Below are 27,442 nucleotides of genomic sequence, written 5' to 3' on the forward strand. Positions count from 1 at the left end.
TGCACAAAAGTACAAGACCTCCCTCCCACGCCTGTCCCCCAGCCACTGCGTTTCCCCACCTAAAAGTGAAGACTGTCGCTAGCTTCCTGTACCTCCTTGCACAGATATTTTTAGCTACCCAAGCAAATAAGTATATGTGTACCCCCAGGGAGAGTTTCCTAAGCATTTACAATTACATCACAAGAAGCAGCCCAACTCTGCTGCAGGCCAACAGGAAAAAGTTAAAAAATACCAGGTTCAGCAAGAATGAAGAAACACACAGCAGGACAGCCTGATGTAATGTACACATGTGAGACAGCCTCCAGTCTTGACTCTGCCCTTCCTGAGTGGCAATGGGAAGAATACTGGCTCCACATTCATTAAGTAAGATTAAGGGTGGGAAGGGCTTGCACAGGGCATTTTTGTTTGTTTTTTGTTTTGCGGTACGTGGGCCTCTCACTGCTGTGGCCTCTCCCATTGCAGAGCCCAGGTTCCGGACGTGCAGGCTCAGCGGCCATGGCTCACGGGCCCAGCCGCTCCATGGCACGTGGGATCTTCCCAGACCGGGGCACGAACCCGTGTCCCCTGCATCGGCAGGCGGACTCTCAACCACGGCGCCACCAGGGAAGCCCTGCACAGGGCATTTTTAAAAAATAGCTCCAGGACTTCCCTGGAGGTCCAGTGGTTAACACTCTGCACTTCCCAGGCAGGGGGCCCGGGTTGGATCCCTGGTCGGGGAAATAAGATGCCACATGCCACGTGGTGTGGCCAAAAATAAAATAAAATAAAAAGTACTTTACATTAAAATAAATAAATAATAAAAAATAGATCCTCTCTCGATCCCTTACTTACGGTCCCTACTCTGTGGCACTTGGGCCACAACCATAGACGAGTGCCGAGGACAGGGGCAGAGATCAGAACCAGCTGTGAGCTCTGATCTTCTGCATCTACTACAGGCTTCTCCATAAGAGAAGTTCAAGGTAGGACCATTTTCACTCGTGACCGAAAACAGCAATGAGTTAATATTTCTCCTAAGTGTCTAGACTGGCTGGGCTCAGCTGGCAGGTCCTTCTGCTAATCTTGCCTGGGATCACTCAGGCAGCTGCTGTCATCTGCCAGCCTGACTACAGCTGAAGAGTCTACAGTGGCATCACCCACATGTCTGAGGCACTGATGCTGGCTGTTGGCTGGACCTCTTGCCACACGTGACCTCCAACCACTCAGTAATATAGTCTGCAGTTCATTATACGTGGTTGGAACATTCCAAGATGGCGAAGGGAAGTGGCCAGGCCTCTCAAGGCCCAGGACACAGAACGTGCAAATCACTTCTGCAACATTCTATGGGTCAAAGCAAGTCACAAGGTCAGCCCAGAACAAAAATGTGAGCAAATGGATTCTACCAGTTAAAAGGAGCCACAAAATATTGTAGCCATGTGCTTCAACCTAACATATATGTAGTCATGTATGTAGTGGGTATCTGTAGAATGACTACATGGATGGGGTAAATACATTTGTCTTCTCTGTCTGCCCATTATCTTGATTACTTTTATTTAACCATCAATTTATCATATATCACATCTCATTACAGAAGATACAAAAGAAATGACTATAATCTATGACTTGACTTGAAAACGCTTCCAACTTACTTGGAGAGAACAAGAGATACGTACTCACAAAAAGCTTGTCAATGTGAGAATTCAGCACAAATACAGGGACTTCCCTGGTGGTCCAGTGGGTTAGACTCCACGCTCCCAAAGCAGGGTGCCGAGGTTCCATCCCTGGTCGGGGAACTAGATCCCACATGCCACAACTAAAAGGTCCCGTGTGCCGCAACGAAGATCTTGCATGCCACAACTAAGATCCAGTGCAGCCAAATACACAAATAAATAGTAAAAAAAAAAAAAACCCCACAAACACAGGATGCACAGTTAGCAGACTTCACAGATAGAATGCCACACCTGCCAAATAAGGGCTATGAATAAGTACTGTGGTTGTTTAGAGAAGGGATGGATCAAGAAGGCCTGGAATGACCAAGTCAAAACCAGTCAGACAAGGCTCAGTCTAAGCTTTGTCTCGAAACATGGACAGGATGTCCTACATCAGTTATGGCACTTAATAGGGGGAAAAAGCCTAAGCAAGTGAGGGATGTGGAAACTTGTGAACGGTTGAGGGAAGAAGTGTGGCAACAGAGACAGTGAGATACCTCTGAGATGGGCAAGCATTATTACTCCCACTTTTTTTTTTTTTTTTTTGGCCGTGCAGCTTGCGGGATCTTAGTTCCCCGACCAGGGATTGAACCCAGGCCACGGCAGTGAATGTGCTGAGTCCTAACCACTGGACCGCCAGGGCATTCCCATTACTCCCACTTTGAAGATAAAGAAATGAAGCTTAGAAAGGTTAGGCTAAAAAAATTTTTAAAAAAAACAGGGGCTTCCCTGGTGGCGCAGTGGTTGAGAGTCCGCCTGCTGATGCAGGGGACACGGGTTCGTGCCCCGGTCCGGGAAGATCCCACATGCCCGTGAGCCATGGCTGCTGAGCCTGCGCGTCTGGAGCCTGTGCTCCGCAACGGGAGAGGCCACAACAGTGAGAGGCCCGCGTACCGCAAAAAAAAAAAAAAACAACAACAACCCTGCCCAAGATTTTAAAGCTAATAACTGTCGGGTGGTAACTGAAAATCAGATCTGCCTGGCCCCAAAGTTAGTATTATTTTTGTTATACTACAATACTATATACCACTGCCTCACTGAAAGTTCAAAGTATGGGTACTTAATAACTCAAACATGAAAATGTTAAAGTTATATGGGGCATGAGAAGTAGAGGATTAAGAAACAAGAAATCAAATTACAAAGCACTCAGGAAGCTTCAATAAAATAATATTCCATATCACAGCATCAAGTAGTACAATTTAAATTACCAGCACCAGTGAATCAATAAGCACATCAAACATTTCCCTGGAAAATATGTAGAAAGCAGGCATCATAATGACAAGCCAACCCCGAAAACTAGAAACGAGCGGAACCAATCCACAGTAGGCAAAAGCAGCTGTTTCTATCAATAAGACAACTTTTCTGCCTTATTCTCATTTGTATAATTACGATATGGTGTGAACCTTTCAAGACGCCCGGCCGTGCCCCGCCAGCAGCGATTCTCTCTCCTCCTTGGACATCCCACAGCCCACTCACTGGTAGCCACACAGTCACTCAGTGACCAGACCCTGGGCCAGCGGTGTGACAAGTGCCCCAGGCTAACTCCTGGAAAGCACAAAAGGTAAGACTTGGTCAAGGCCCTCAAGGAGGTCATTGCCTGGAAGAAGGACGAGACAGAAAAGCAGGCGGTGGTGGCGGTACACGGACAGGCCCTAAGCCGAGGGCCTGGACATGGTGCTACAGTGGCAGAGAAAGGAGAAGCGGCTGCCTGAGGGAATTCAGCGGGGCACTTCAGGATGGGCCCCTGCCACGCACACCAGGCAGATGCAGCACCCGCCCCCCCCCCTCCGGCTTTCACACGTCACTCCCCCAGTCACTCCTCACCCACTGCGGATGCGGCCTCCAGCCTCCCTGCCTCCTTCCCCAGCTCCTCTCATCTCCTGTAGCGGCTTCACCACCCCTCGGCTGACAACATCCGCTTCTTTCAGCCTTCTGTTCTAGGCCCCAGCAAGCCCTCCTGGCCTGGTCCTCAGTTCCCTGCCACGCCATCCTCCTTTCCCACCACAACTGCCCATCCCTCCAGCTCTTTTGTTCAAGTGCATTGCCTCAACCTCGTCGATTCCATGAACTCCTTCCCAGTCTCACCTTCCTTTGAGTCTGCATTAAATTCCACAGAGGTGTCAACAGCATGGAGCTACCCTCCACTCTCTCTCCCTCGGGAGTCATTGCCTAGTAATCCCGAACCCTGGGTGGACCAGACACACTGAAGCGGCTGCCTTCTCGGGCCTGCAGGGGTGACCGTGCGGAAGAGAAGACACACATACCCAACCAGGCTGGTTTTAAACTGATCTCAAACTTCAGAAAGCCCTTCGCCACCAGCAGCCTTCCAGCTCACGTTCTCTGGCAACTCTGCTTGCCTTTCTCTCCCAAAGAGCTTTCCCGGCTTCTCCGCAGACGCCCGTCTACCCGACCCTGCTGCTCCCTCCTGACCGGCTCACCTGCTGCTCGCTCAGTAAAGCAGGCAGGATGAGACACCTGGGACGGTCACCAGCGACCCGGGGCAGCCCCCTCCACCTGTTCAGCTGCCTGCTCTCCAGCATCTACCTGCAAGCTCCCCTCTGTTGGCTGACTCCCGGCAGCTGAGACACTTCCTCAAGGCCCCTGGAGCTCACAGGCCTTCCATCAGTGACACCAGGGACGGCTGAGCCCCTGTAAGCAGCTGTCTACACCCGCGAGCTGCACGGAGGCACTCCCTGTTCACCCTGCGGCCCTCCCCTCGGGCCCCCTGCCACCCATCCACTGCAGCCACCCTGGTCAGGAGCACGAGTGACGGCCCTGCTGGCAGACCTACTTCACTAACCCCGCCTCTCGGAGGCATCCCAAAACTGACCCCTCCTTCCTTCCCCAAAATTTCCCACAAACGAGCATGCCTTCCTGCTACTTCTCTGGCTGCACCTCCTCAAGTCTCTTTAACCATCTCTGCTCCTCTCCCAAAAATAATAAGCATGCATTTCCATGAATTTTTTAAATGCCTATAAAACCGATGCCTCCCAAATTTGAATGTCCGAGCCAAATATCTCTGAACACCAGTCACAGGCACGGGCCTCTTTTCGGTGCCAAACTCTTTACCACTTCGGGGCCTTATCTCTTGCTGTTCCTAATGCCTGAAACATTCTCCTTATGCCTGGGCTGGCCTGGCTGTCACTTCAGCTTCAAAGTCACCTCCTCAGCAAGCCCTTTAAAGACCACTCTAGGGGGTCGGTCCCTTGTCACTGCATCCTGTTCTCGTCAAAGCATTTATGACAAGTTGTAATTTATCACATGTTTGTTTACGTATTTGCTGTCTGACTTTCCCACAGGACTGTCAGTCTTATGAAAGAGGGGACCTTGCTTATCTTGTTCACCTAATGCCTACAACCATGCCTTGTACAAACATGGCACTCGAGAAATAGCTTTTGAATGAATGAAGTTTGCTTGAGTTGAAAATCAGAAGAAAACAGTCATTGGCAGTCATTAGTAGAGTTCAATTTCTTCTTGGGGAGTGGGAGGAATGCGGGGATAGGAAAAATGCAAAAAAGCATTTCAGATAAAAGGAATGTACAAATACATATGGACAAAACACAAAAAAGAACAGACTATGGCCTGTTCAAGGGAAAACAAGCCATTTGGAAAGGCCAGAGCACTGGTTCCCAACCTGCAAACACTATTGACCCCTGCCCCTGAGGTGAGAGGGTGGAGTGATTAAAGACTGTCTGAGAGGGACTTCCCTGGTGGCGCAGTGGTTAAGAATCTGCCTGCCAGTGCAGGGGACACGGGTTTGAGCCCTGGTCCAGGAAGATCCTGCATGCCGCGGAGCAACTAAGCCCACGCAACACAACTACTCAGCCTGTGCTCTAGAGCCTGCAAGCCACAACTACTGAGCTTGCGAGCTACAACTACTGAGCCCGTGTGCCACAACTACTGAAGCGCATGCACCTAGAGCCTGTGCTCCCCAACAAGAGAAGCCACCGCAATGAGAAGCCCGCGTGCCACAACGAAGAGTAGCCCCCGTCTGCTGCAACTAGAGAAATTCCACGCACAGCAACGAAGACCCAACACAGCCAAAAGTTAATTAATTATTTATTTAAAAAGTCTGTCTGAGAATTAGTGCAGACACAAGTCATGCATTACCCATGACCTAAGTATTCCTAGCCATATTTTCATACTTATGCAATGCAGCTATGAATCTTTAAATGCAAAAATAATGTAAAAAGTATTTCTAAATTCTTATTTTGAGTTTGAAAATTTTTCTCAATTAACAGATACCAGAAATTCCACTTACATAGAGCCCTGTGATGCTGAACACTAAAAAGAGTTCTTGGGACTTCCCTGGTGGTCCAGTGGTTAAGAATCCGCCTTCCAATGCAGGGGATGCGGGTTCGATCCCTGGTCAGGGAACTAAGATCCCACATGCTGTGGGGCAACTAAGCCTGTGCGCTCTACAGCCCATGCGCCACAACCAGAGAGCCTGCGGGCCATAACCACTGAGCCCGTGCATTCTAGAGCCTGCATGTCACAGCTAGAAAGAAGCCTGTGCACCGCAACGAAAGATCCTGCACGCCACAATGAAGATCCCTCGTGTCACAACTAAGACCTAACACAGACAAATAAACAAATAAATAATTTTTTTTTTAAAAAAGAGTTCTTATTCTCAGAAAGTCTGGCTCAGACCAGAAAGATTGAGCACAGACAAGGCCCAGCAGTCAACTTCCAGCACCAAAGGCCAACAGTGCTGTGGTCTCCAGGGAGCTCTGTACATGTCATCTTTGAAATGCAGAATCACGAGACTTCGGGTGGGCATACAATTATTTACCTTGGAGAGAGCATTAAAATCTGCAGTTCCTCAAGTTATCATAAGAATATTCTGCAATAGGGGGAAAAAGATCAGTTGAACTCCCTCTTCTCTCTATCATTCGCCTCAGTGTGAATAATAATTAACTACAGTGAAGTCATGACAAAAAAAACAACCATAATGTATGATGTAAATGCCCAAAAGTGAGTAACAGAAGAAAGTTCACTATATTAGAAGTTCAGGTCATATGAACAGAAATAAATCATTAACGTTGGTTAATTTCTGGTACTAAGATTACATATTTTTCTTTGTACTTTTCTGTATTTTCTAAATTTTTTCTATGATGAATATAGAAAATGTTACTTTTATAATTACAAAGAGAAAAGCATTATTCAAAAACCAGGCATTACCATTTCATAATGGAGGAAAATCTCCCTTTCAGTATTATGGAATATAATGTATAACTATCAGTGAAGTGTAAAATAAGAAGAAAGACTTAAATTCCCAAAAAGATGGAATTGGTGGATTAGTTACTTCCACAAATTATGTGGTAGGAAACTACACAATGGAAAACACAAATAAGTACCAAAAAAAAAAATACAGCTCCATATTACTGTATACATACTATAAAAAAATAATAGGAGAAAATAAATACACTGCATAAGTGCCAGATAAGTTATTCATTCATAATGGTTACTACTTGCCTTCACTAGTATTTTAATGAAGTAATTTCTTAAAAATCTTTCAGATATTTTAAATATTTTTTTCTTTGTGAACTATAAAAGTAGAACATAGTTTTAATTTTATTTTTGCTTCTCCTATGGCAGGTTTATAATAAGAAGAATTGCTTCTATTTTTATTCTACTCCTCAAAGATGAAACAACACGGACATACACTGAAAACTGCTGATGCATATTGATAGGTACATGAGAATTTGTTACACCATTCTCTTCACTTCTCTATGTGTTTAAAATTGTCTGGAACTTTTAAAAATCCAAAACACTTTTTAACTTCTTCAAAAGAATTGTAAAGTTTAAGTCTAGGTGGGGAAAAAAATACATAAAATACCTGCAAGAAAATTAGTAATTAACTAAACAAATAAGGATGTGAAACTGCATTAAATTGCATATACACAGTTACACATATAGCATATACAATGTATGACATTTATATACATATAGTATGATATAGCCCACATGTGAAAAAAATTACAGAAAAGAACAAAAATAGAGTATGTAAAAGATTAATAGGTAGCTTCTGAGTAACAGGTTTGAGAGCTTACCTCCTACTTCTTAATAATTTCCTCTACTCTTCATATTTTCTAAGAAGAAAAGAGACATTTTTAAAAGTCTTAAAAGAGAAGAGCAGTTACTTAATAACATTCATCTTATTCATTCAAGAACTGTGAAACCGGGGCTTCCCTGGTGGCGCAGTGGTTGAGAATCTGCCTGCTAATGCAGGTGACACGGGTTCGAGCCCTGGTCTGGGAGGATACCACATGCTGTGGTGCAACTGGCCCCGTGAGCCGCAACTACTAAGCCTGCACGTCTGGAGCCTGTGCTCCGCAACAAGAGAGGCCACGATAGGGAGAGGCCCGCGCACCGCGATGAAGAGTGGCCCCCTCTCGCCGCAATTAGAGAAAGCCCTCGCACAGAAACGAAGACCCAACACAGCCAAAAATAAATAAATAAAATTTTATATATATATATATAAAAGAACTGTGAAACCAAAACTAACTGACAACAAGGACACCTCCCTATTGACTGCTGACTTTTCTTCTCCTAATGATATACACAAGATGGATGTCAACGTCGGCATACCAAGCTGTTACATTTCCAAGGCAGTTACCCCAGACAGGAAAGAATAGTAATAATATAGATTATAGATTCCCAAGGAATGGTCTTACGTAAAAACAGGAGACCTCAGCAGGGAGCCAGCTTATTGGAGAAACAAGGCTCATCACAAACACTAACCAATAGGCTGGCTCCTCTAGAAAGAGGGGACCTAAATTTCCACTCAGGCTAGCAACATTTACTTCTGTTGTATTTTTCAGAGAGCTTCATTTACAGTTTCATAGCTGTGACCAGCTTTTCTTTCCGTTTGTTTACTATACCAATGGAAAACAGATCCTTAAACTTGAATGCCTCCTTAGTGATTTTTAGTAAATATAGCACATATCAATAAATTCTCCCTTTTAAAGTGTACGTACTGCCCCTAGGTTCAGATGCAGACGTAGAGAGACTTGAGGACACGGGGAGGGGGAAGGGTAAGCTGGGACAAAGTGATAGAGTGGCATGGACATATATACACTACCAAATGTAAAATAGCTAGTGGGAAGCAGCCGCATAGCACAGGGAGATCAGCTCGGTGCTTTGTGACCACCTAGAGGGGTGGGATAGGGAGGGTGGGAGAGAGACGCAAGAGCAAGGGGATATGGGGACATATGTATACGTATAGCTGATTCACTTTGTTATAAAGCAGAAACTAACACACCATTGTAAAGCAATTATACTCCAATAAAGATGTTAAAAAATAATAAAGTGTATATAATTCAGCGATTTTAAATATGTTCACAAAGTTGTGCACCCATCAGCACTACTTAATTCCAGAACATTTTTATCACCCCAGAATGAAGCCCCTATCATCCTTTAGCAGTCACTCTCCAACCCCCTCTCCCAAACCCATGAAAACCAATAATCTACTTTCTGATGGAATGGATCTGCCTACTCTGGACACTTCATATAAATGGTGTCATAAAATATGTGTCTTTCATATCTGGCTTCTTTCACTTAGCATACTATCTTCAAGGTTTACCCATCTCATAGCATGGATCAGTATTTCATTCCTTTTTATGGCTGAATAATATTCCATTGAATAGCTGTACCACAGTTTGTTCATACAGTTATCCGCTGATGGATATTTGGAATGTTTCTACTTTTTGGCTAGTATGAATAATGCTATAAACATTCCTGAACAAGTTTTGTGTGGGCAGGTTTCCAATTTTCTTTGATATACAAATAGGAGTGTTAACTAGAATACAGGATATAACTCTATGTTTAGGGTTTTGAAGAACTGCCAAACTGCTTTGCGAAGTGGCTACACCATTTTATATTCCCACAGCAGTATATGAGGGTTCCAATTTCTTTACATCTTCAGCAATACTTATGGTCCATCTTTTTTATCATAGCCATCCTAGAGGGTATGCAGTGGCATCTCACTGTGGCTTTGATGGGCATTTCCCTAACGACTCTGGGTGTTGGGCTTCTTTTCATGGACTTGTTGGCCAATTTGGACATCTTCTTTGGAGAAATGTCTAATCAAATTCTTTGCGGGACTTCCCTGGCAGACCAGTGGTTAAGACTTTGCGCTTCCAATGCAGGGGGTGCAGGTTCAATCCCTGTTCGGGGAACTAAGATCCCACATGCCACGTGGCGCGGCCAAAAAACAAAAAACACAAAAAAACCAAATTCTTTGCTTATGTTTTTAACTGGGTTGTCTTTATTGTTGATTGTATGAGTTTTTATATACTCTGGATAAAAGTTCTTTACCAGATAAATGATTTGCAAATATCTTCTCTCATTCTGTGGGGTGTGCTTTCATTTTCTTGATGGTGTCATTTGAAACATAAAGTTCTAAATTTTAATAAAGTCCAATTTGCCTATTTTTTTGTTGTTGTTGCTTGTGTTTTAGATGTCATACCTAAGGAACCACTGCCCATTTTACCACAATAAAAAAGAAAGAAAAGAAACTACTGCCTAATCTAAGGTCATGAAGATCGGCATCTACGTTTTCTTCTAAGAGTTTTACTGTTTCAGATCTTACATTTTGGTCTATGATTGAGTTCATTTATATATATGAGTGAGGAAAGGGTCCAAATTCATTCTTTTGCATGTGGATATCAACTTGTCCCAGCACCATTTGTTGAAAAGACTATTCCTCACTGAATTGTCTTTGCACTCTTGTCGAAAATCAATTGACTACAAATGTAAGGATTTATTTCTGGACTTACATTCTATTCCACTGATCTGTATGTCTACCCTACCCTTTGTGCCAGTACCAGACTGTCTTGATTACTGTAGCTTTGTAGTTAAGTTATTAAAGTCCTCCAACTTTGTTCTTCGTTTTCAAGATTGCTTTGACTGTTCAGGGTCCCTTGTATTTCCATATGAATATGAAGATCAGCCTGTCAACTTCTGCAGAATAGACAGCTGGGATTTTAATGGGGAGTATGTTGAATCAATTTGGGGAATAGTGCCATCTTAACAATACTAATACTAGGTCATTCGATCCAAGTACATAGGATGTCTTTCTATTTATTTAGATCTTTAATTTCTTTCAGTGATGTTGTATAGTTTCAGAATGTAAGTTTTACACTTCTTCGTTAACTTTATTCTAAGTTTTCTATTCTTATTGATGCTTTTATGAATGGAATTGTTTTCTTAGTTTCAATTTTGGATTATTCATTGCCAGTGTATAGGAATACAACTGATTTTTTTATATTGATCTTGTATCCTAAAACCTAGTTGAACTTATTAGCTCTAATTTTTTAAATTTATTTATTTATTTATTTTGGGGTGTGTTGGGTCTTCGTTTCTGTGTGAGGGCTTTCTCTAGTTGCGGCGAGCAGGGGCCACTCTTCATCACGGTGCGCGGGCCTCTCACCGTCGCGGCCTCTCTTGCTGCAGAGCACAGGCTCCATACGCGCAGGCTCAGTAGTTGTGGCTCACGGGCCTCATTGCTCCGCGGCATGTGGGATCTCCCCAGACCAGGGCTCGAACCCGTGTCCCCTGCATTGGCAGGCAGATTCTCAACCACTGCGCCACCAGGGAAGTCCCCTTGTGAGATGTTTCTTGATTGTTAATTAAATCTCTTTACTTGCTATTGGACTATTCAGATGTTTTATTTTTTCTTGAGTCAATCTCAGTAATGTCATTCTAGGAATGCATACACTTTATCTAGGTTGTCTAATTTGTTGGCATATAATTGTTCCTAGTATTCTCTCATATTCCTTTTTATTTCTGTAAGGTCAGTAGTAATGTCCTCTCTTTCATACCCTGATTTTATTAATTTGAGTCTTGTCCTTGTTTTTCTTGGTCAGACTAGCTTGACTAGCTTAAGGTTTGTCAATTTTGTTGATCTTTTCAATTTTTAATCTGTTGATTTTTGCTTTCTTCTCTATTTCATTTATTTCTAATTTAGTATTTATTTTTTCTTCCTTCTGCTTGCTTTTGGCTTAGTTTGCTCTCTTACCAGTTTCTTAAGATGGAAGTTTAGATTTACTGATTTAAGATCTTTCTTTTTTCATATAAGAATTTATAGCTATAAATTTCCCTCTGAGCACTGCTTTTACTGCATCCCCAAGGTTATGGTATGTTGTTTAATTTTGTGCATGGAGCATAATAGGTGCTAAATATTTATTGTTGAACAATGAATGAATGCCAGGGTTCTTCTTTTAATTGTGGAAAAACATACATAAAATTTACTATTTTAACCACTTTTAAGTGTACAGCTCAGTGGCATTAAATACATTCACATTACTGTGCAACCATTACCACCATGTTATGTTGTGTTTCTGTTTTCAGTCATCTCAGACTATTTTCTAATTTTCCTTGTGATTTCCTCTTTTACCCCGTTAGTGACTTAGGAGTGTGTTGGTTAATTTCCACATATTTGTGAATTTCCCAATTTCCCTCTGTTACTGATATCTAATTTCATTCCATTGTGGTCAGAGCACATTTGAATCATTTCCATCCTTTTAAATTTATTGAGTCTTGTTTTATGGCATAACATATAATCTATCCTAGAGAATGTTTCACATGCCCTTGAGAACAATGTGTATTCACTGTTATTGGCTGTGCTGTTCTATAGATATCTGTCCCTTAATGATTTAAAAGAGTCTATCTGCAACTAGATCACATTTAAGAAAAAAATTGCCAGTTATGGACATCTTAAATTTTTCATATTATCCCCCACTTTTATACTGACTACTTATTCCATATATATATTTATACATGTATATAAATAAAAATCAGGTCTCCCCTTTAAAAATAAAAATCTCAGTTTCTAGCACCATATTAAGGGCTGGTTTCTAAGAGTGAAATCTACTAAAAAGGTAAGCAGAAAAGAGCATATATACCCACACGAAAGATTTTCTAACAGGTTTCTGACACATAAAATCTCCAGACTTAGGTAAATAACAAGAGAGCAGAGCATTTGATATGTCATTTGATAGCATGACAGCTGACATGGCTATCCCAAATTTCCCAAGGGAGCTGGGTTACACCCAGTGGAAAAAAAGAAAACCTTATTAAGTACGGGTTATTCAATGTGAAGACAGAAGGTGTAAGAAGCTTGGGATATAAAAGCACAGAGTTTTTCTCTTTTACTGAATAAAGAAGTCAAGCTAAGAAGTACTGCAGCAGTGGTTTAAAATTTGGGTTTCATTTCAGCAATTTAAAATAAGCATAGGTACTTCACATTTGAAATAGCGCTTTCCAATGCACTAAGTGATTATAAAAATGCCACCTTCTTTATTCCCCAACAAAACCTCTGTAAGATCGTTACTTGTCATGCCTATTTCACAGATTCAGAAGCAAAGTAACTTCCAGCGTCCCACAACAAGTATGAAACAGAATCAATATTTGAACCTGGGCTTCTAATTCCAAATCCAGGGCTATTTGCACCAAGTCACAGCTGCTGCTTCTCACTAAGAATACACACAAGTCTCAGTACTTTAGACCTGAGTATATATAACTTAGGAAAAAGACCTACACAGGAAGGATATATCCACCACGCTTAATGTTCCCAAAATAAGAGCAGAAGAGCCTGAACAGAGAGAAGCAACCTGTCCTGGCACAGCACACATACTAAGCAGGGGTTCCAGAAACAAGGAACAAAGGAAGAGGAAGAACCATATGCACCCCAGAAGTAAACCTAGGAGAGCAATCAGCAATCGTTAGCTCAGAGAGCTCAGTATTTCCCACAGATGCCAAAGGGCTGATCAAAAATAGGAAAGAGAGAGAAGAAAAAGGGTAACATATAACCACTGGAGGAAACTAGGTGAATGGTGAAGAGAAACTCTCTGTGCTATTTTTGCCTCTTCTTGTGAATCTATAATTATGCCAAAATGAAAAGAGGAAAAAAGTGAAAAGATGTACATGATGTGGATAGGCTCCTGGTCCTAGTTTCCTAAAGTTCCTTAAATTCCTAATGTGCCAGCCAATCTGTCAATGAATTCCAGGTCCACTGGGGAGGGAAACACAAGTGAAGGATCTATTCCAACAGTACATCAAGGTACTTTCCTGGAAGATTAGCTACTTTTCTGATGACTCCTTAGTAGACAGAGAAAAAGGAAAGACTACAACGATGAAATAAACATAAGGTCACCCCTGGGTAAAGCTCTGTCTTAGGCATGCACTGCCATGAAAACACATGCTCTGCTACTGTCTCTCACGCCCAAATCGTTTCCCTTGCTTCTATTCCTTGCTCCAGAAAGATTCAGACTGAAGACGCAGAATCTGATGGACTGGAAACACTGAAAGCACAACTTCACATACGGCTTCCTACCCACCCACCATTCAACCAGATTTCAAGCATATAGACTTTAAATCTGTACTCTACTAAGCTTACACGTAACAGCTAGGGAAATTTTGCTATATTTCTCAGATCAACTATAACAGAACACTGCTATTACTACAATAACCTTTTTACATTCATATTTTATGGATTCAGGAAAAAAAATCCAAAAGAAAAGCACAAAAAGAGATCTGTGCCTTGCCTACATTAGTATGTACTGAACTGTACATACAGATGCTCGATTTCCAAACTGAGTTGTGACTACCTCAATATTTTTCCAACACTGACTTATTCCTACTCATCACTAACATGTTTTCTTTAAAATGCCTAAAAACCTAACTCTAGTCCTACATTTAGACAAAAAAAATCACTTAAGAATGTAATTGAGGACTTCCCTGGTGGCGCAGTGGTTAAGGATCCACCTGCCAATGCAGGGGCACAGGTTCGAGCCCTGGTCTAGGAAGATCCCACATGCCACGGAGCAACTAAGCCCGTGTGCCACAACTACTGAGCCTGCACTCTAAAGCCCGCGAGCCACAACTACTGAGCCCACGTGCCACAACTACTGAAGCCCACGCACCTAGAGCCTGTGCTCCGCAACAAGAGGAGTCACCACAATGAGAAGCCCATGCACTGCAACGAAGAGCAGCCCCCGCTCGCCGCAACTAGAGAAAGCCCATGTGCAGCAACAAAGACCCAATGCAGCCAAAAATTAATTAATTTTTAAAAAAGAATGTAATTGAATATAATCAAATACACATTTTAATACACTGCTGATGAGAATAAAATTCATAACTATCTAGGGCAATTTGGAAACCTCTATCAATAACCTTTAAATATGTCTTGATCCAACAGGTACAAATCTAAGAATTCATCTAAGGAAATAATTTGTTAAGTATTCTAAAATGTATATATCAAGTTGTTCACTGCAGCTGTTCGTGAAAAAGACTTTTAAATGAAAATAAATGTTCAAGAACAGGAAATTCGGAAAGAAATTACAGTACATCCAAACAGTAGCATACCATTCAATCATTGAAAACCAAAGTAAAAATGTGTTCTTATTGCCCTGGAAAAATACCTACAATCAGTTTAGTGAAAAAAGCAAACTAGAAAACTCCATGTTTCTGATGTCCTTTTTGTTAAAATAAAAAGTAGTCACTTATATTCTTGATACATAGAAAAAGTATGGAAAGAAACATACCAAAGCATTAACACTCTATTTTCTACAATGAAAATGTACTATTTATATAATTTTTACAAATACATGTTAAACCCAGAAATAAACCCACACACCTATAGTTAATTAATCTTCGACAAAAGAGGTAAGAATATACAATGGAGAAAAGACAGTCTCTTCAGCAAGTGGTGCTGGGAAAGCTGGAGAGCCGCATGTAAATCAATGAACTTTGAACACTCCCTCACACCATACATACAAACTAAAAACGGATTAGAGACTTAAATATAAGACATGACATCATAAAGCTCCTAGAAGAGAACATGGCAAAACGTTTTCTGACATAAATCGTAGCAATGTTTTCATAGGTCAGGCTTCCAAGACAACAGAAATAAAAACAAAAATAAACAAATGGGACCTAATCAAACTTACAAGCTTTTGCACAGCAAAGGAAACCATAAACAAAATGAAAAGACAACCTACAGAATGCGAGGAAATATCTGCAAACAATACGACCGACCGAAAGGGGTTAATATCCAAAATATACAAACAGCTCTTACAATAATAAAAAAACAAACAACCCAATCAAAAAACAGCCAGGGGCTTCCCTGGTGGCGCAGTGGTTGAGAGTCCGCCTAACGATGCAGGGGACGCGGGTTCGTGCCCCGGTCCGGGAAGATCCCACATGCCGCAGAGCGGCTGGGCCCGTGAGCCATGGCCGCTGAGCCTGCGCGTCCGGAGCCTGTGCTCCATAGCGGGAGAGGCCACGACAGTGAGAGGCCCGTGTACGGCAAAAAAAAAAAAAAAAAAAAAATCTGCCAGAAGACCTAAAGAGACATTTCTCCAGAGAAGACATAATGATGGCCAATAGGCACATGAAAAGATGCTCAATATCGCTAATTATTAGAGAAATGCAAATCAAAACTACAACGAGATATCACCTCACACCGGTCAGAATGACCATCACCAAAAAGTCTACAAATAATAAATGCTGGAGAGGATGTGGAGAAAACGGAACCCTCTTACAGTGCTGCTGGAAACGTAAACTGGTGCAGCCACTGTGGAAAACAGTATGGACGTTCCCTTAAAAACTAAAAATAGGGGCTTCCCTGGTGGCGCATTGGTTGAGAGTCCGCCTGCCGATGCAGGGGACACGGGTTCGTGGCCCGGTCCGGGGGGATCCCACATGCCGCGGAGCGGCTGGGCCCGTGCGCCATGGCTGCTGAGCCTGGGCGTCCAGAGCCTGTGCTCCGCGACGGGAGAGACCACAACAGTGAGAGGCCCGCGTACCGCAAAAAAAAAAAAAAAAAAACTAAAAATAGAGTTAACCATATGATCCAGCAATCCCACTCCTGGGCATATATTCAGAAAAGACAAAAACTCTAATTTGAAAAGACACATGCACCCCAATGTTCACAGCAGCACTGTTTACAATAGCCAAGGCGCGGAAGCAACCTAAATGTCCATCGACAGATGAATGGATAAAGAAGATGTGGTACATATATACAATGAAATACTACTCAGCCGAAAAAAGAATGAAATAATGCCATTTGCGGCAACACGGATGTACCTAGACATTCTCACACTAATTGAAGTAAGGCAGACAAAGAAAGACAAATATCATGATATCCCTTATATGTGGAATCTAAAATATGACACAAATGAACTTATTTACAAAACAGAAACAGACTCACAGACATAGAAAACAAACCTACGGTTACCAAAGGTGGGGTGGGGCAGGGATGAATTAGGAGTTTGGGATTAACAGACACACACTACTATATATAAAACAAACAGTAAGGACCTACTGTATAGCACAGGGAACTATATTAAATAGCCTGTAATAAACCATAATGAAAAGAATATGAAAAATATATGTGTAACTGTATCACTTTGCTGTACACCAGAAACTAACACAGCACTGTAAATCAACTATATTTCAATAAAAAATTTAAAAAGAAAAAAAAATGTTAAAAATAACAGTGTATAACTGATTCACTTTGTTATAAAGCAGAAACACACCACTGTAAAGCAATTATACTCCAATAAAGATGTTTAAAAAAATAAAATATAACAGTGGCCCTAACAGAGGAATGCTGCCAGCACGCACACGCACAGATTATCTGGAAGACCAGTCAAGAAGCTAGAAGCGGCGGCTGCCTCTGGGAATGGGATGTGGAGGAATGATAAAAAGGGTGGAGGAAGGCTTACATTTCACTCTCTATCCTTGGGCACCTTTTAAACTTTTTTAACCATGTACATACAGTATCTAGTCAAAGGAAATATACATTTCAAAACATTAAGATGTTCATATTCTTTCTAGTATAAGCATATTGCGTCCAATAAATACCAGAAAGTTATTTGTAAAGTCAAAAAGAACCATAATCCTGAAGCCACAGACTTCACCAGTTACTACAAAGAACCGAAAAACATTTTAAAAGCTAGTCATTCAGCAAATTGTCCGTCTCTAGTATACTCATCTCTAGCAGGCAGTGCTGGTAACACCTATAGGGAAGCAAAGTGTATTTCTGAAGCTCTTCCAGCCATGGAATTCCTGCAAAATCAAAGACAGGCAAAAAACAAAAACACACAAGTAATGAGAAGAAAAGTGCTCAATTAGTTTTTGATCACTGAACTACAGCCATGTTTTAATTCAAAAATAACACAAGACAGAGTCATACACGTCTACAAAGTTACTTTTAGGTCATACGCTTCTATAAAATTACATTTTTAAGTGTACTAACTACAGGATTCTCTTATCGCCGGCCGGGTTTTGTTAAAACCTCTAAGATGGGTAATTCGGCAATCTCTCAGAATTTTAATGACACATAACATTCAACCCAAAATGTCGACTTACAGGAATTCATTCATACACATGCAAAATAAATTATTATAGGATTATTCTTTATAGCATGGTTTTATAAATGCAAAAGACTGGAAAAAACTGAATGTCCCTTAGTAGAGGGCTGGGTAAATTATGGTATGCCATACAGCGGCATACTATTCAGCCATACTCTTCATTTTCAAAAAACTATGAAGAAGCCTTTAATGTATTGATACTGACATAGACTGATTTCCAAGATATATTAAGTAAAAAAAAAAAAAGCAAAAAGCAAAATTCAGTAGTCTACCATCTGTGCAAGAAAGGAGAGTGGGGGAAGACATATATATATATATATGCACTTTTTCATACATATAATTAATAACATTAGTGTCTCCAGGGAAAGGTAGATGGCAGACAGCAGAGGAGGGAACCTAATCTTTAAATTATGTGTATGTATTAACTGTTCAAAAAATAAATATTTTAAAATTTTTAATGCATTTAACTAGCAGTTCTATCTCTCCTTTCTAGGTAACTTAAACAAGATGAAAGGAACCTTCAGGCCCACAAGAATACCCCTGAGGTATGCTTTAAAAAAATTTTTACAGCCAATAATGCATGTAATAAGCTTGTGACTACAACAAAAATTACGCAAGTTTACTAATGCCATAACTATCCATACGCAATCTCAATAGCAACCAATTTCCCAAAAGCATAATGTCTAACCCCACCCCCAAAATTCCAAAACGGAATGACTGATCAGTTGATGATTCCAGTAAAATAGAAGAGTCTGGATTTTATTAAGGCCCAGGGTTCTCTGTGAGAGGTTAGTTTCAGCCTTCTCTCAGCTAGGGTGCTTTCTTGGCCCCTTCACAACATTAGACCGTGGGGTTAACATGGCCAAGAGTCAGGCTCCTTGTCCCCTGCCACAAGCTCGGTCTCCAGCCAACATAGCTCTCTCATAAATGGAAGGCAACAGCCAAGCCCCAGGGTGTACAGCCAGGGGGCTGTGGACCTGTTCAGGGCTTCACATCCTTCCGATGAAAACAGGAAGGGACACATCCTTCCCCACTGCCACATGAGAAGCCCTTCCCGCCTCAGCCTTCCACACTGAACTCAGCACACTCACCAGGGGACTCCTTGCTTGTCCCGCTTCCCTGGGGGCAGAGCTCTCTGGAAACAGGGCTGACAGCCCTGCTAGCTGTCCTCAGGCACACAGTGAAGTCTGTTGAAGATTCTCATCAGAGTACATAGTGCATTCTCTACTAATTACCCAGATACACCCCAGAAAAACTCTCTCATTTTAACAGCAGTGGTTTTCCTTAAGGGCTTTCAGTGTTTTGGGTCCATTTCTCATGAACACCTACGTACACACTTTCTGTGTCCCCTCCGGTCACCCACGCCACTCCAAAATAGATCTAGCAAGCAAATGACTACAAGGTGCGCCTCATCTTCCAGGGCTTAGTCACGCTTTCATGATTCCACAAAACCATTACTACACAGTTTGGCTAAACACTGTTACACTGTCTAAACAAATGCTTCTGTGGCAATTTCCGATTCCTACTCCAAATTCTGAAGTGAATGAGAGTAAGAAAAGCTTTTCCCATCGTGTTCCCTTTATAAACGCAGTCACAGGCCACAGGCAATGGCTACCAACAGGCGAGTTCAATCAGCAACAGGCTGAAGTAGCACCCCATCAGCCCGTATCACGAGCGTGGCAGGAGAGCATTTCCTTTGAAAGGGCCGCCCTCCTCAGAATGGGATCCTGTGTCTGGAGGGGGATCTATTAAGGGATAAAAATACTTCTTAAGTCAAACTTTTTAGACAAAGATATAGCCTTAGATTTAGATACATACCAGGCCCCAATTCTCCATAAATAAGGCCAGAGGTAGCAAAAGAAAACAGCATCTCTCCTTCTTACCTGCCCCCCCCACAATGAATAACCAGTATCTCATGATAAGTGTTTATAACAAGACGCTAAGGAATACCTACTTAGGAGTCAAAACCTACTGGGAAACAAAACACCAAAGGCCAACCTTTAAAATGAGCCTTCCCCTCCCTGATATCTGGATGGCAGATTACAAGATGGACTCCCAAGGGAGGTCTGATCACTTAGGACAAGTAACATTAGACCCTACTGAACACTAAAGAGTGTGATGGAGGGAAATCTGATAATACGGACCCAGAGAGAAAGATCAGATACTTGTCCACTAGTTAACTTTTCAGATTTCTAGGCAAAAGAAGATTTTCTAATGATACTTAATTCTCTCGTTAGAAAAGTAATATACACTCATTGTATACAAATTCAAAATAATTTTTGAAATTAAAAGCATTTGTCGGGACTTCCCTGGTGGCGCAGGGGTTAAGAATCCACCTGCCAATGCCGGGGACATGGGTTCGAGCCCTGGTCCGGGAAGATCCCACATGCCACAGAGCAACTAAGCCTGTGCACCACAACTACTGAGCCTGCACTCTACAGCCCGCGAGCCACAACGACTGAGCCCTTGTGCCACAACTACTGTAGCCCCCGCGCGCTAGAGCCCGTGCTCTGCAACAACGAGAAGCCACCACAATGAGAAACCCGTGCACTGCAACGAAGAGCAGCCCCCGCTCCCCGCAGCTAGAGAAAGCCCACGCGCAGCAACGAAGACCCAACACAGCCAAAAATAAATAAATGAATTTATTTTTTTAAAAAGAGCATCTGTCAAAAATGAAAAGGCAGGGTCCAGATATACAAAATCACACCTAAAACGAGTAAAATTCCCAATTTAAAACTCATCATAATCTTTTTTTTTTTTTTTTTTTTTTTGCGGTACGCGGGCCTCTCACTGTCGTGGCCTCTCCCGTTGCGGAGCATAGGCTCCGGACGCGCAGGCTCAGCGGCCATGGCTCACGGGCCCAGCCGCTCCGCAGCATGTGGGATCTTCCCGGACCGGGGCACGAACCCGTGTCCCCTGCATCAGCAGGCAGACTCTCAACCACTGCGCCACCAGGGAAGCCCTCATCATAATCTTAAATAACAAGTTAAAAATGCTTTAATCATCCATGAAATGAACACCATATTATGCAGCCTAACTGACATTTATCCATATAGCTAATGTCACATACAAAAAAATTTCTAAGGCATTTGAAAGGCACAATACTACCATCAATCCCCACATTTGGGAAAATGACTTAAAAGGACCTGAACTTAAACCCTTAAAGAACTTTATAATATACTGATCATTATTCTTTTAAGAATAATTTTCTGGGAATTCCTGGGCAGTCCAGTAGTTAAGACTTGGCCCTTTCACTGCAGTGGGCCCTGGCTCAGTCCCTGGTTGGGGAACTAAGATCCCACAAGCTGCGTGGTACAGCCCCACCTGCCCAGAAAAAAAAGAATAATTTTCTGCAATTACCCAAATGTATTCACAAAGATCTATGTTCAACTTCACAATTCAGTCAATAAAAGTTAAGCACATCACTTAACACAGTACTGGACTGGGCACTAGAGTGAATGGGGGACAAAACAAGGTGGGAAATTGAAAAACAGAGATATATAGTCTACTCTGAAGGTCCTTATCTATATCCGAACACAGGAGATTTAAAAGTAACTATACAAAATCTAAAGAAAGGGAACTCACATTCACTAAGTGTATCTTACACATCAAGTAGCAAAGCTGCAATACACAGGCAACATCCATGAATCCTGTCTCAAGGGAAGAAAACAAGGCAGGGTGGGAGGGTGTTGAGGTTGAGGAGGGCAGGCGGTGAAGTCAAAAACCCAAAGCAGGGCTTCCCCGGTGGCACAGTGGTTGAGAGTCCGCCTGCCGATGCAGGGGACACGGGTTCGTGCCCCGGTCCGGGAGGATCCCGCGTGCCGCGGAGCGGCTGGGCCCGTGAGCCATGGCTGCTGGGCCTGCGCGTCCGGAGCTTGTGCTCCGCAACGGGAGAGGCCACAGCGGTGAGAGGCCCGCGTACCACACAAAAAAAAAAACCCAAAGCAAAACATAAACGCCAACTGAGTGATACAGAAGGTAAGTACAGTCGTCATTAGTCTTCCACAAATGGTGCTGGGACAACTGGACGTCCACAAGCAAAACAACGAAGTTAGAGCCCTATCTCACACTATTTATACAAACTAACTCAAAATGGGTCAACAACCTCAATGGAAGAGCTAGATCTACAAAACTCTAAGAAGAAAACACGAGAGTAAATCGCCAAGACCTTAGATTTGGCAATAGGTCCTTAGACATAACACTAAAAGCATAAGCAGCAAAAGAAAAAATACATTAATTGAACTTCATCAAAATTAAAAACTTTTGTGCAGCAAAGAACATATGTTATCAAGAAAGTGAAAAGACAACCTATAGAATGAATGGGAGAAAATATCTGCAAATCATATATCTGATAAGAGTTTAATATTCAGAATATGTAAGAACTCCTAAAACTCAAAAACAAAAAGACACACAATCCAATTTAAAAATGGGCAAAGGACAACAACAAGGTCCTACTGTATTGCATAGGGAACTATATTCAATATCTTGTAATAAGCGATAATGGAAAAGTATATGAAAATATATATATGTATAACTGAATCACTTTGTTGTATACCAGAAACTCACACAACATTGTAAATTAACTATACTTCAATCTAAAAAAATAAAACGGGCAAAGGACTTGCACAGATATATGGATATTTCTCCAAAGAAGATCTACAAATGGCCAATGAGCACAAGAAAAGATGCTCAACATCTTAGTCATTAGGGAAATGCAAATCAAAACCACAGTGAGGGGCTTCCCCAGTGGCGCAGTGGTTGAGAGTCTGCCTGCCGATGCAGGGGACACGGGTTCGTGCCCTGGTCCGGGAAGATCCCACATGCCGCGGAGTGGCTGGGCCCGTGAGCCATGGCCACTAAGCCTGCGCATCCGGAGCTTGTGCTCCGCAGCGGGAGAGGCCACGACAGTGAGAGGCCCGCGTACAGCAAAAAAAAAAAAAAAAAAATCTGCCAGAAGACCTAAAGAGACATTTCTCCAGAGAAGACATAAAGATGGCCAATAGGCACATGAAAAGATGCTCAATATCGCTAATTATTAGAGAAATGCAAATCAAAACCACAGTGAGATACTACTTCACATCTACTAGGATGGCTATAATTTTAAAAAACAGAAACAAAGAGAAGATAACAAGTGTTGACAAGGATATGGAGAAGCTGAAACCCTTGTGCGATGCTGTTGGGAATGTAAAAATGTACAGCCACTGTGGAAAAAGCCTGGCAGTTCCTCAAAAAGCTAAACATGGAATTACCACATGATCCAGTAATTCTACTCCTAGGTATACACCTAGAATTGAAAAAAAGACTCAAACAGAAATTTGTAAACCCACATACATTACAGCATTAGTCACAACAGTCAGAAAGTGGAAACAACCCAAGTTCCATCAGCAGATAAAGGATAAATAAAATGTACAATATCCATACAACAGAATATTATTCAGCAATTAAAAAGGAATAACATTCTGACACAGGCTACAACATAAATGAACCTTGAAAACATTACGTTAAGTGAAATAAACCAGTCATAAAAGGACATATATTATTCCATTTATATGAAATATCTAGAATAGGCAAATTCACAGAACTAGAATATTAGAAGTTACCAGGGGCTGAGGAAGAGGGACGAACAGGGATTTACTGCTTAATAGTTACAGAGTTTCTGTTTGGGGTGATGGGAAAGAGTTGCAAGCAGATTGTGGTGACTGTTACCCAATGTGAATGTCATTAATGCCACTGAATTATATACTTAAAAATGGTTACAATGGCATATTTTATATTATATATATTTTACTACAATAAAAAGAAAAAAAAAACAGTTTCTATAAAGTCTTTAGGAGTCTGGATTGCCCAAGGGTAAGATTTCAAATCAGGGACTCAAATCCAAAATGGACTGTAGGCCCCCAGATCTGACTAACCCTCATGGAAACCTTAGTGGGAAGCTTGCATCTCTACATCCTTCCTGACCAGTGAAGAGGCCTCTCCAGATGCTGCCGGATGCTGGAAGCAGACTTTCCCCCAAGGCAGCCCAGTGACCTTCCATGCAGGAAGAATAACCTGTGCTGGAAAAAAACAGAGATAAGTGGAAAGGAAGGTGAAGAATCCAAGAGGCAAACTCTGCTACTCTGCAGCTGTGTGACCACGGACACATTACTCAAGCGCTCTAACGAAGCTTCTGGCTTCCTCTCGTTATGAAATGAAAACAGCATCTACCTTTAAACGTTGACATAAGAACTGACAAAAGTACTCCTACAGCACCCAGCCTAGTGCCTGGCAGATGGTGGGTGTTCAGTCTATGACGGCTGTTGCTATCGGGACGGGAGGTCTGTTTGCCACCCCAGAGGCAACCAAAGGCTGAGCAGGACATGGCTTGGATCTGGAGAATTCTATGACTTACCAGAACTTAAATAAAACGCAGACTTCAGAGAAGGAGCTGTTTCTATGCAGTTCAAACTCTTAGAAAGACTGGCTTATTGTTCACAGAATGAACCCAGCTACTCCACGTTAGAAGGGCGCGGCTACACAATTCACTCTCTCTGTACAACAGGCCTCTGTTTACAACAGAGCCCTGCCTTTACCAGCAGGAGAGACGTGCTCTGTGGAGAAGCGGAGCAGGAAATCAGCTTGGAGGTGGACCTGAGGCAGCTCTCCAATGCTGGTGGCCTCAGAATCACTTGGGAAACCTGTTAGACACAGATGCCTCACCCCCACCGCCAGACACTCTGATTGCTAAATATTTCAGGCAGGGCCCTTGAGCACAACTGTGTAAAGAAACAGTTGAAAAGGGAAGGCACGGAGATGTTACAAGACTACCTTCTGATGTTGGCAAACAGACCAGTCCGCCCCACAAAGTAAGACCTGCGTTTTCCTCCATACCTGTCAAAAACACACTAGCTTTGGCAATGCAGAGAGATCACCTGCAGGTGATATCCAATTCAACCTGCACGTTCTGCACCTCTCACAGGAACAAAAAGAACAACAAAAAAAATGACTTAAATCATATTACCAGAAGTTGGTAAAATTTTTGCCAAACACCCTTAAATTGCTTAGGAAGTTATTACCTTGTTCAACTTTTTGGTCAGCAATCAGGCAATATGTATCAAAAGTCACCCAATATTCTCACTTCTTAAAATTGATCTGAAGGAAACAACACAAAAGCAGCAAACTACATGCAAAAAAAAAAAAAAGCCACCGTTGTAGTATATATAATATCAAAAAAATAAAAGATAACGTGCCTGTCAAGGATCCCAGTTTACCAAAATTTGCCATATCAACTCAAATACGACAAAGCTATTAAAAATTTAAATGATGTGTACTATGTCATTACACGGAAACTATTCAAAAAACACGTAAGACCTAAAATTACTTACTACAAAGCATGGACATATGGACAACTTTAAAGGGTGACACATTAAGCAAAAATCTTGTGGGGGGGGATGGGTGAAGGGCATCAGAAGGTACAAACTTCCAGTTATAAATAAATAAGTCCTGGGGTTATAATGCACAGCATGATGACCACAGTTAATAGTACTGTGCTGCATATTTGAAAGGTGCTAAGAGAGTAGATCTTAGAAGTTCTCATCACAAGGAAAAAATTCTACAACTCTGTAGGGTGATGGATCTTGACTTAGCTGCGGTGATGACTTCACAATATACAAAAATATTGAATCATTACGTTGCAAACCTGGGAACTAATATACTGTTGTATGTCAATTCTACCTCAATAAATACAAAAAAAGGGACTTCCCTGGTGGAGCTGTGGTTAAGAATCCACCTGCCAATGCAGGGGACACCGGCTCGAGCCCCGGTCCAGGAGGATCCGACATGCCGCGGAGCAACTAAGCCCATGTACCACAACTACTGAGCCCGCGCTCTAGAGCCCACGAGCCACAACTACTGAAGCCCACACGCCTAGAGCCCGTGCTCCACAACAAGAGAAGCCACCGTGGGTTTCCCTGGTGGCGCAGTGGTTGAGAGTCCACCTGTCGATGCAGGGGAGACAGGTTCGTGCCCCGGTCCGGGAAGATCCCACATGCCGCAGAGCGGCTGGGCCCGTGAGCCATGGCCACTGAGCCTGCACATCCGGAGCCTGTGCTCCGCAACGGAAGAGGCCACAACAGTGAGGTCCGCGTACCGCAAAAAAAAAAAAAAGAGAGAGAAGCCACCGCAGTGAGAAGCCCATACACCACAACGAAGAGCAGCCCCCGCTCACTGCAACGAAGACCCAATGCAACCAAAAAGTACAAAATAGAAAAAAACTTTAATTTTTAAAATAGCGAGTCACATGAATGTTTAAAAATAAATGAAAAGACAAGACCTTGTGTTAGGACAGCTTGGCATGGGTTTTCCCCCTCTGGCCTCTCAACTTTTTGTATTATTGCCTATCACTGTAATAGGATTCTAAGTAAATTTAACTGATTCTGCTTGGAAAGTTAACTGGACAACCATTCTAGAGAGCTGCAAAGTGGATTCACTGACCTCAGCTATCCTGAACGAAGATAAACACACCCAAATGTGCCATGGTAACAAGATGGCCACGAGGCCAGTTCTAGGCTTTTTTTCAGAAAAAAATAAACCTTAACAGATATGGTAACTATTTTTTTATTTGAATTTTATTTTATTTTTTTATACAGCAGGTTCTTATTAGTTACCTATTTTATACCTATTAGTGTATAAATGTCAATCCCAATCTCCCAGTTCATCCCACCACCACCCGCCGCCCCCAGATATGGTAACTATTAATCTTAAATTTACATTTTTTAAAAGCAAGTATAAACACACTAAAAGAAAGGAGGAAATCTGGTTTGGCAGCTACTCATGTGGCAAAAGATCAGAGGACTTCGAACCACAACTTCAATATAAGGTAACAAACTCATGTAGCTAGGAGACAATTTACATGAAAACAACATTAGGCGAGAAACAGAAGGCCCAGTTCCCATCCTAGTTCTAGCATGTACTGGGATTTAACTTGCAGGTCTTGGGTTCTCATCTGTAAATTGATAGGATAATGATGGTATCTTCTCTGCCTACCTCACAGGATCTTGAAGGAAACAAAGATTATGAATGTACAAGTGCTTTGAAAATCCAGGGTTTGTTCCCTTGAATCTGGCTATTAGTATTATAAAGACGTTCATATACATGCAGCTACAAACAAGGGTAACCGTGTTTAGGAGGTACACTCCAAACCAGTAATAAGCAGATATGCCTCCCAAGGGGCCCAGGGTCTGGGGCCAGGCCTGTCCCTTTATCCTGATGTTCAAATCTTTCAGGAGAATCTATTTGTCTACTTCTTGGTCATTTATTTTAATTCGTAAAAGCAAATGTAATCACTGACAAAATTAATAGAGAATGTAGGATTCTCAAACTGGGTTTTTAAGAATTACC

At 42.1% G+C, this 27,442-nt stretch overlaps 1 protein-coding gene across 20 annotated transcripts in view; it reads right to left on the bottom strand.

Annotated features, from left to right (window-relative positions):
* Window positions 1-27,442, bottom strand: part of CLASP1 (cytoplasmic linker associated protein 1) — a 268,556-nt gene that overhangs the window by 236,310 nt on the left and 4,804 nt on the right. The window contains exon 3 of one of the 20 annotated variants that reach the window (XM_067742183.1): window positions 7,739-7,777. The exons of the other annotated variants lie outside the window; for them this stretch is intronic. The gene's annotated coding sequence lies outside the window, so the exon portion shown is untranslated. The remainder of the gene's footprint in view (window positions 1-7,738; window positions 7,778-27,442) is intronic. 20 annotated transcript variants of the gene reach the window in all.

Source organism: Pseudorca crassidens, chromosome 6, assembly GCF_039906515.1.
Source record: "Pseudorca crassidens isolate mPseCra1 chromosome 6, mPseCra1.hap1, whole genome shotgun sequence".
NCBI classification, from domain to species: Eukaryota; Metazoa; Chordata; class Mammalia; order Artiodactyla; family Delphinidae; genus Pseudorca; species Pseudorca crassidens.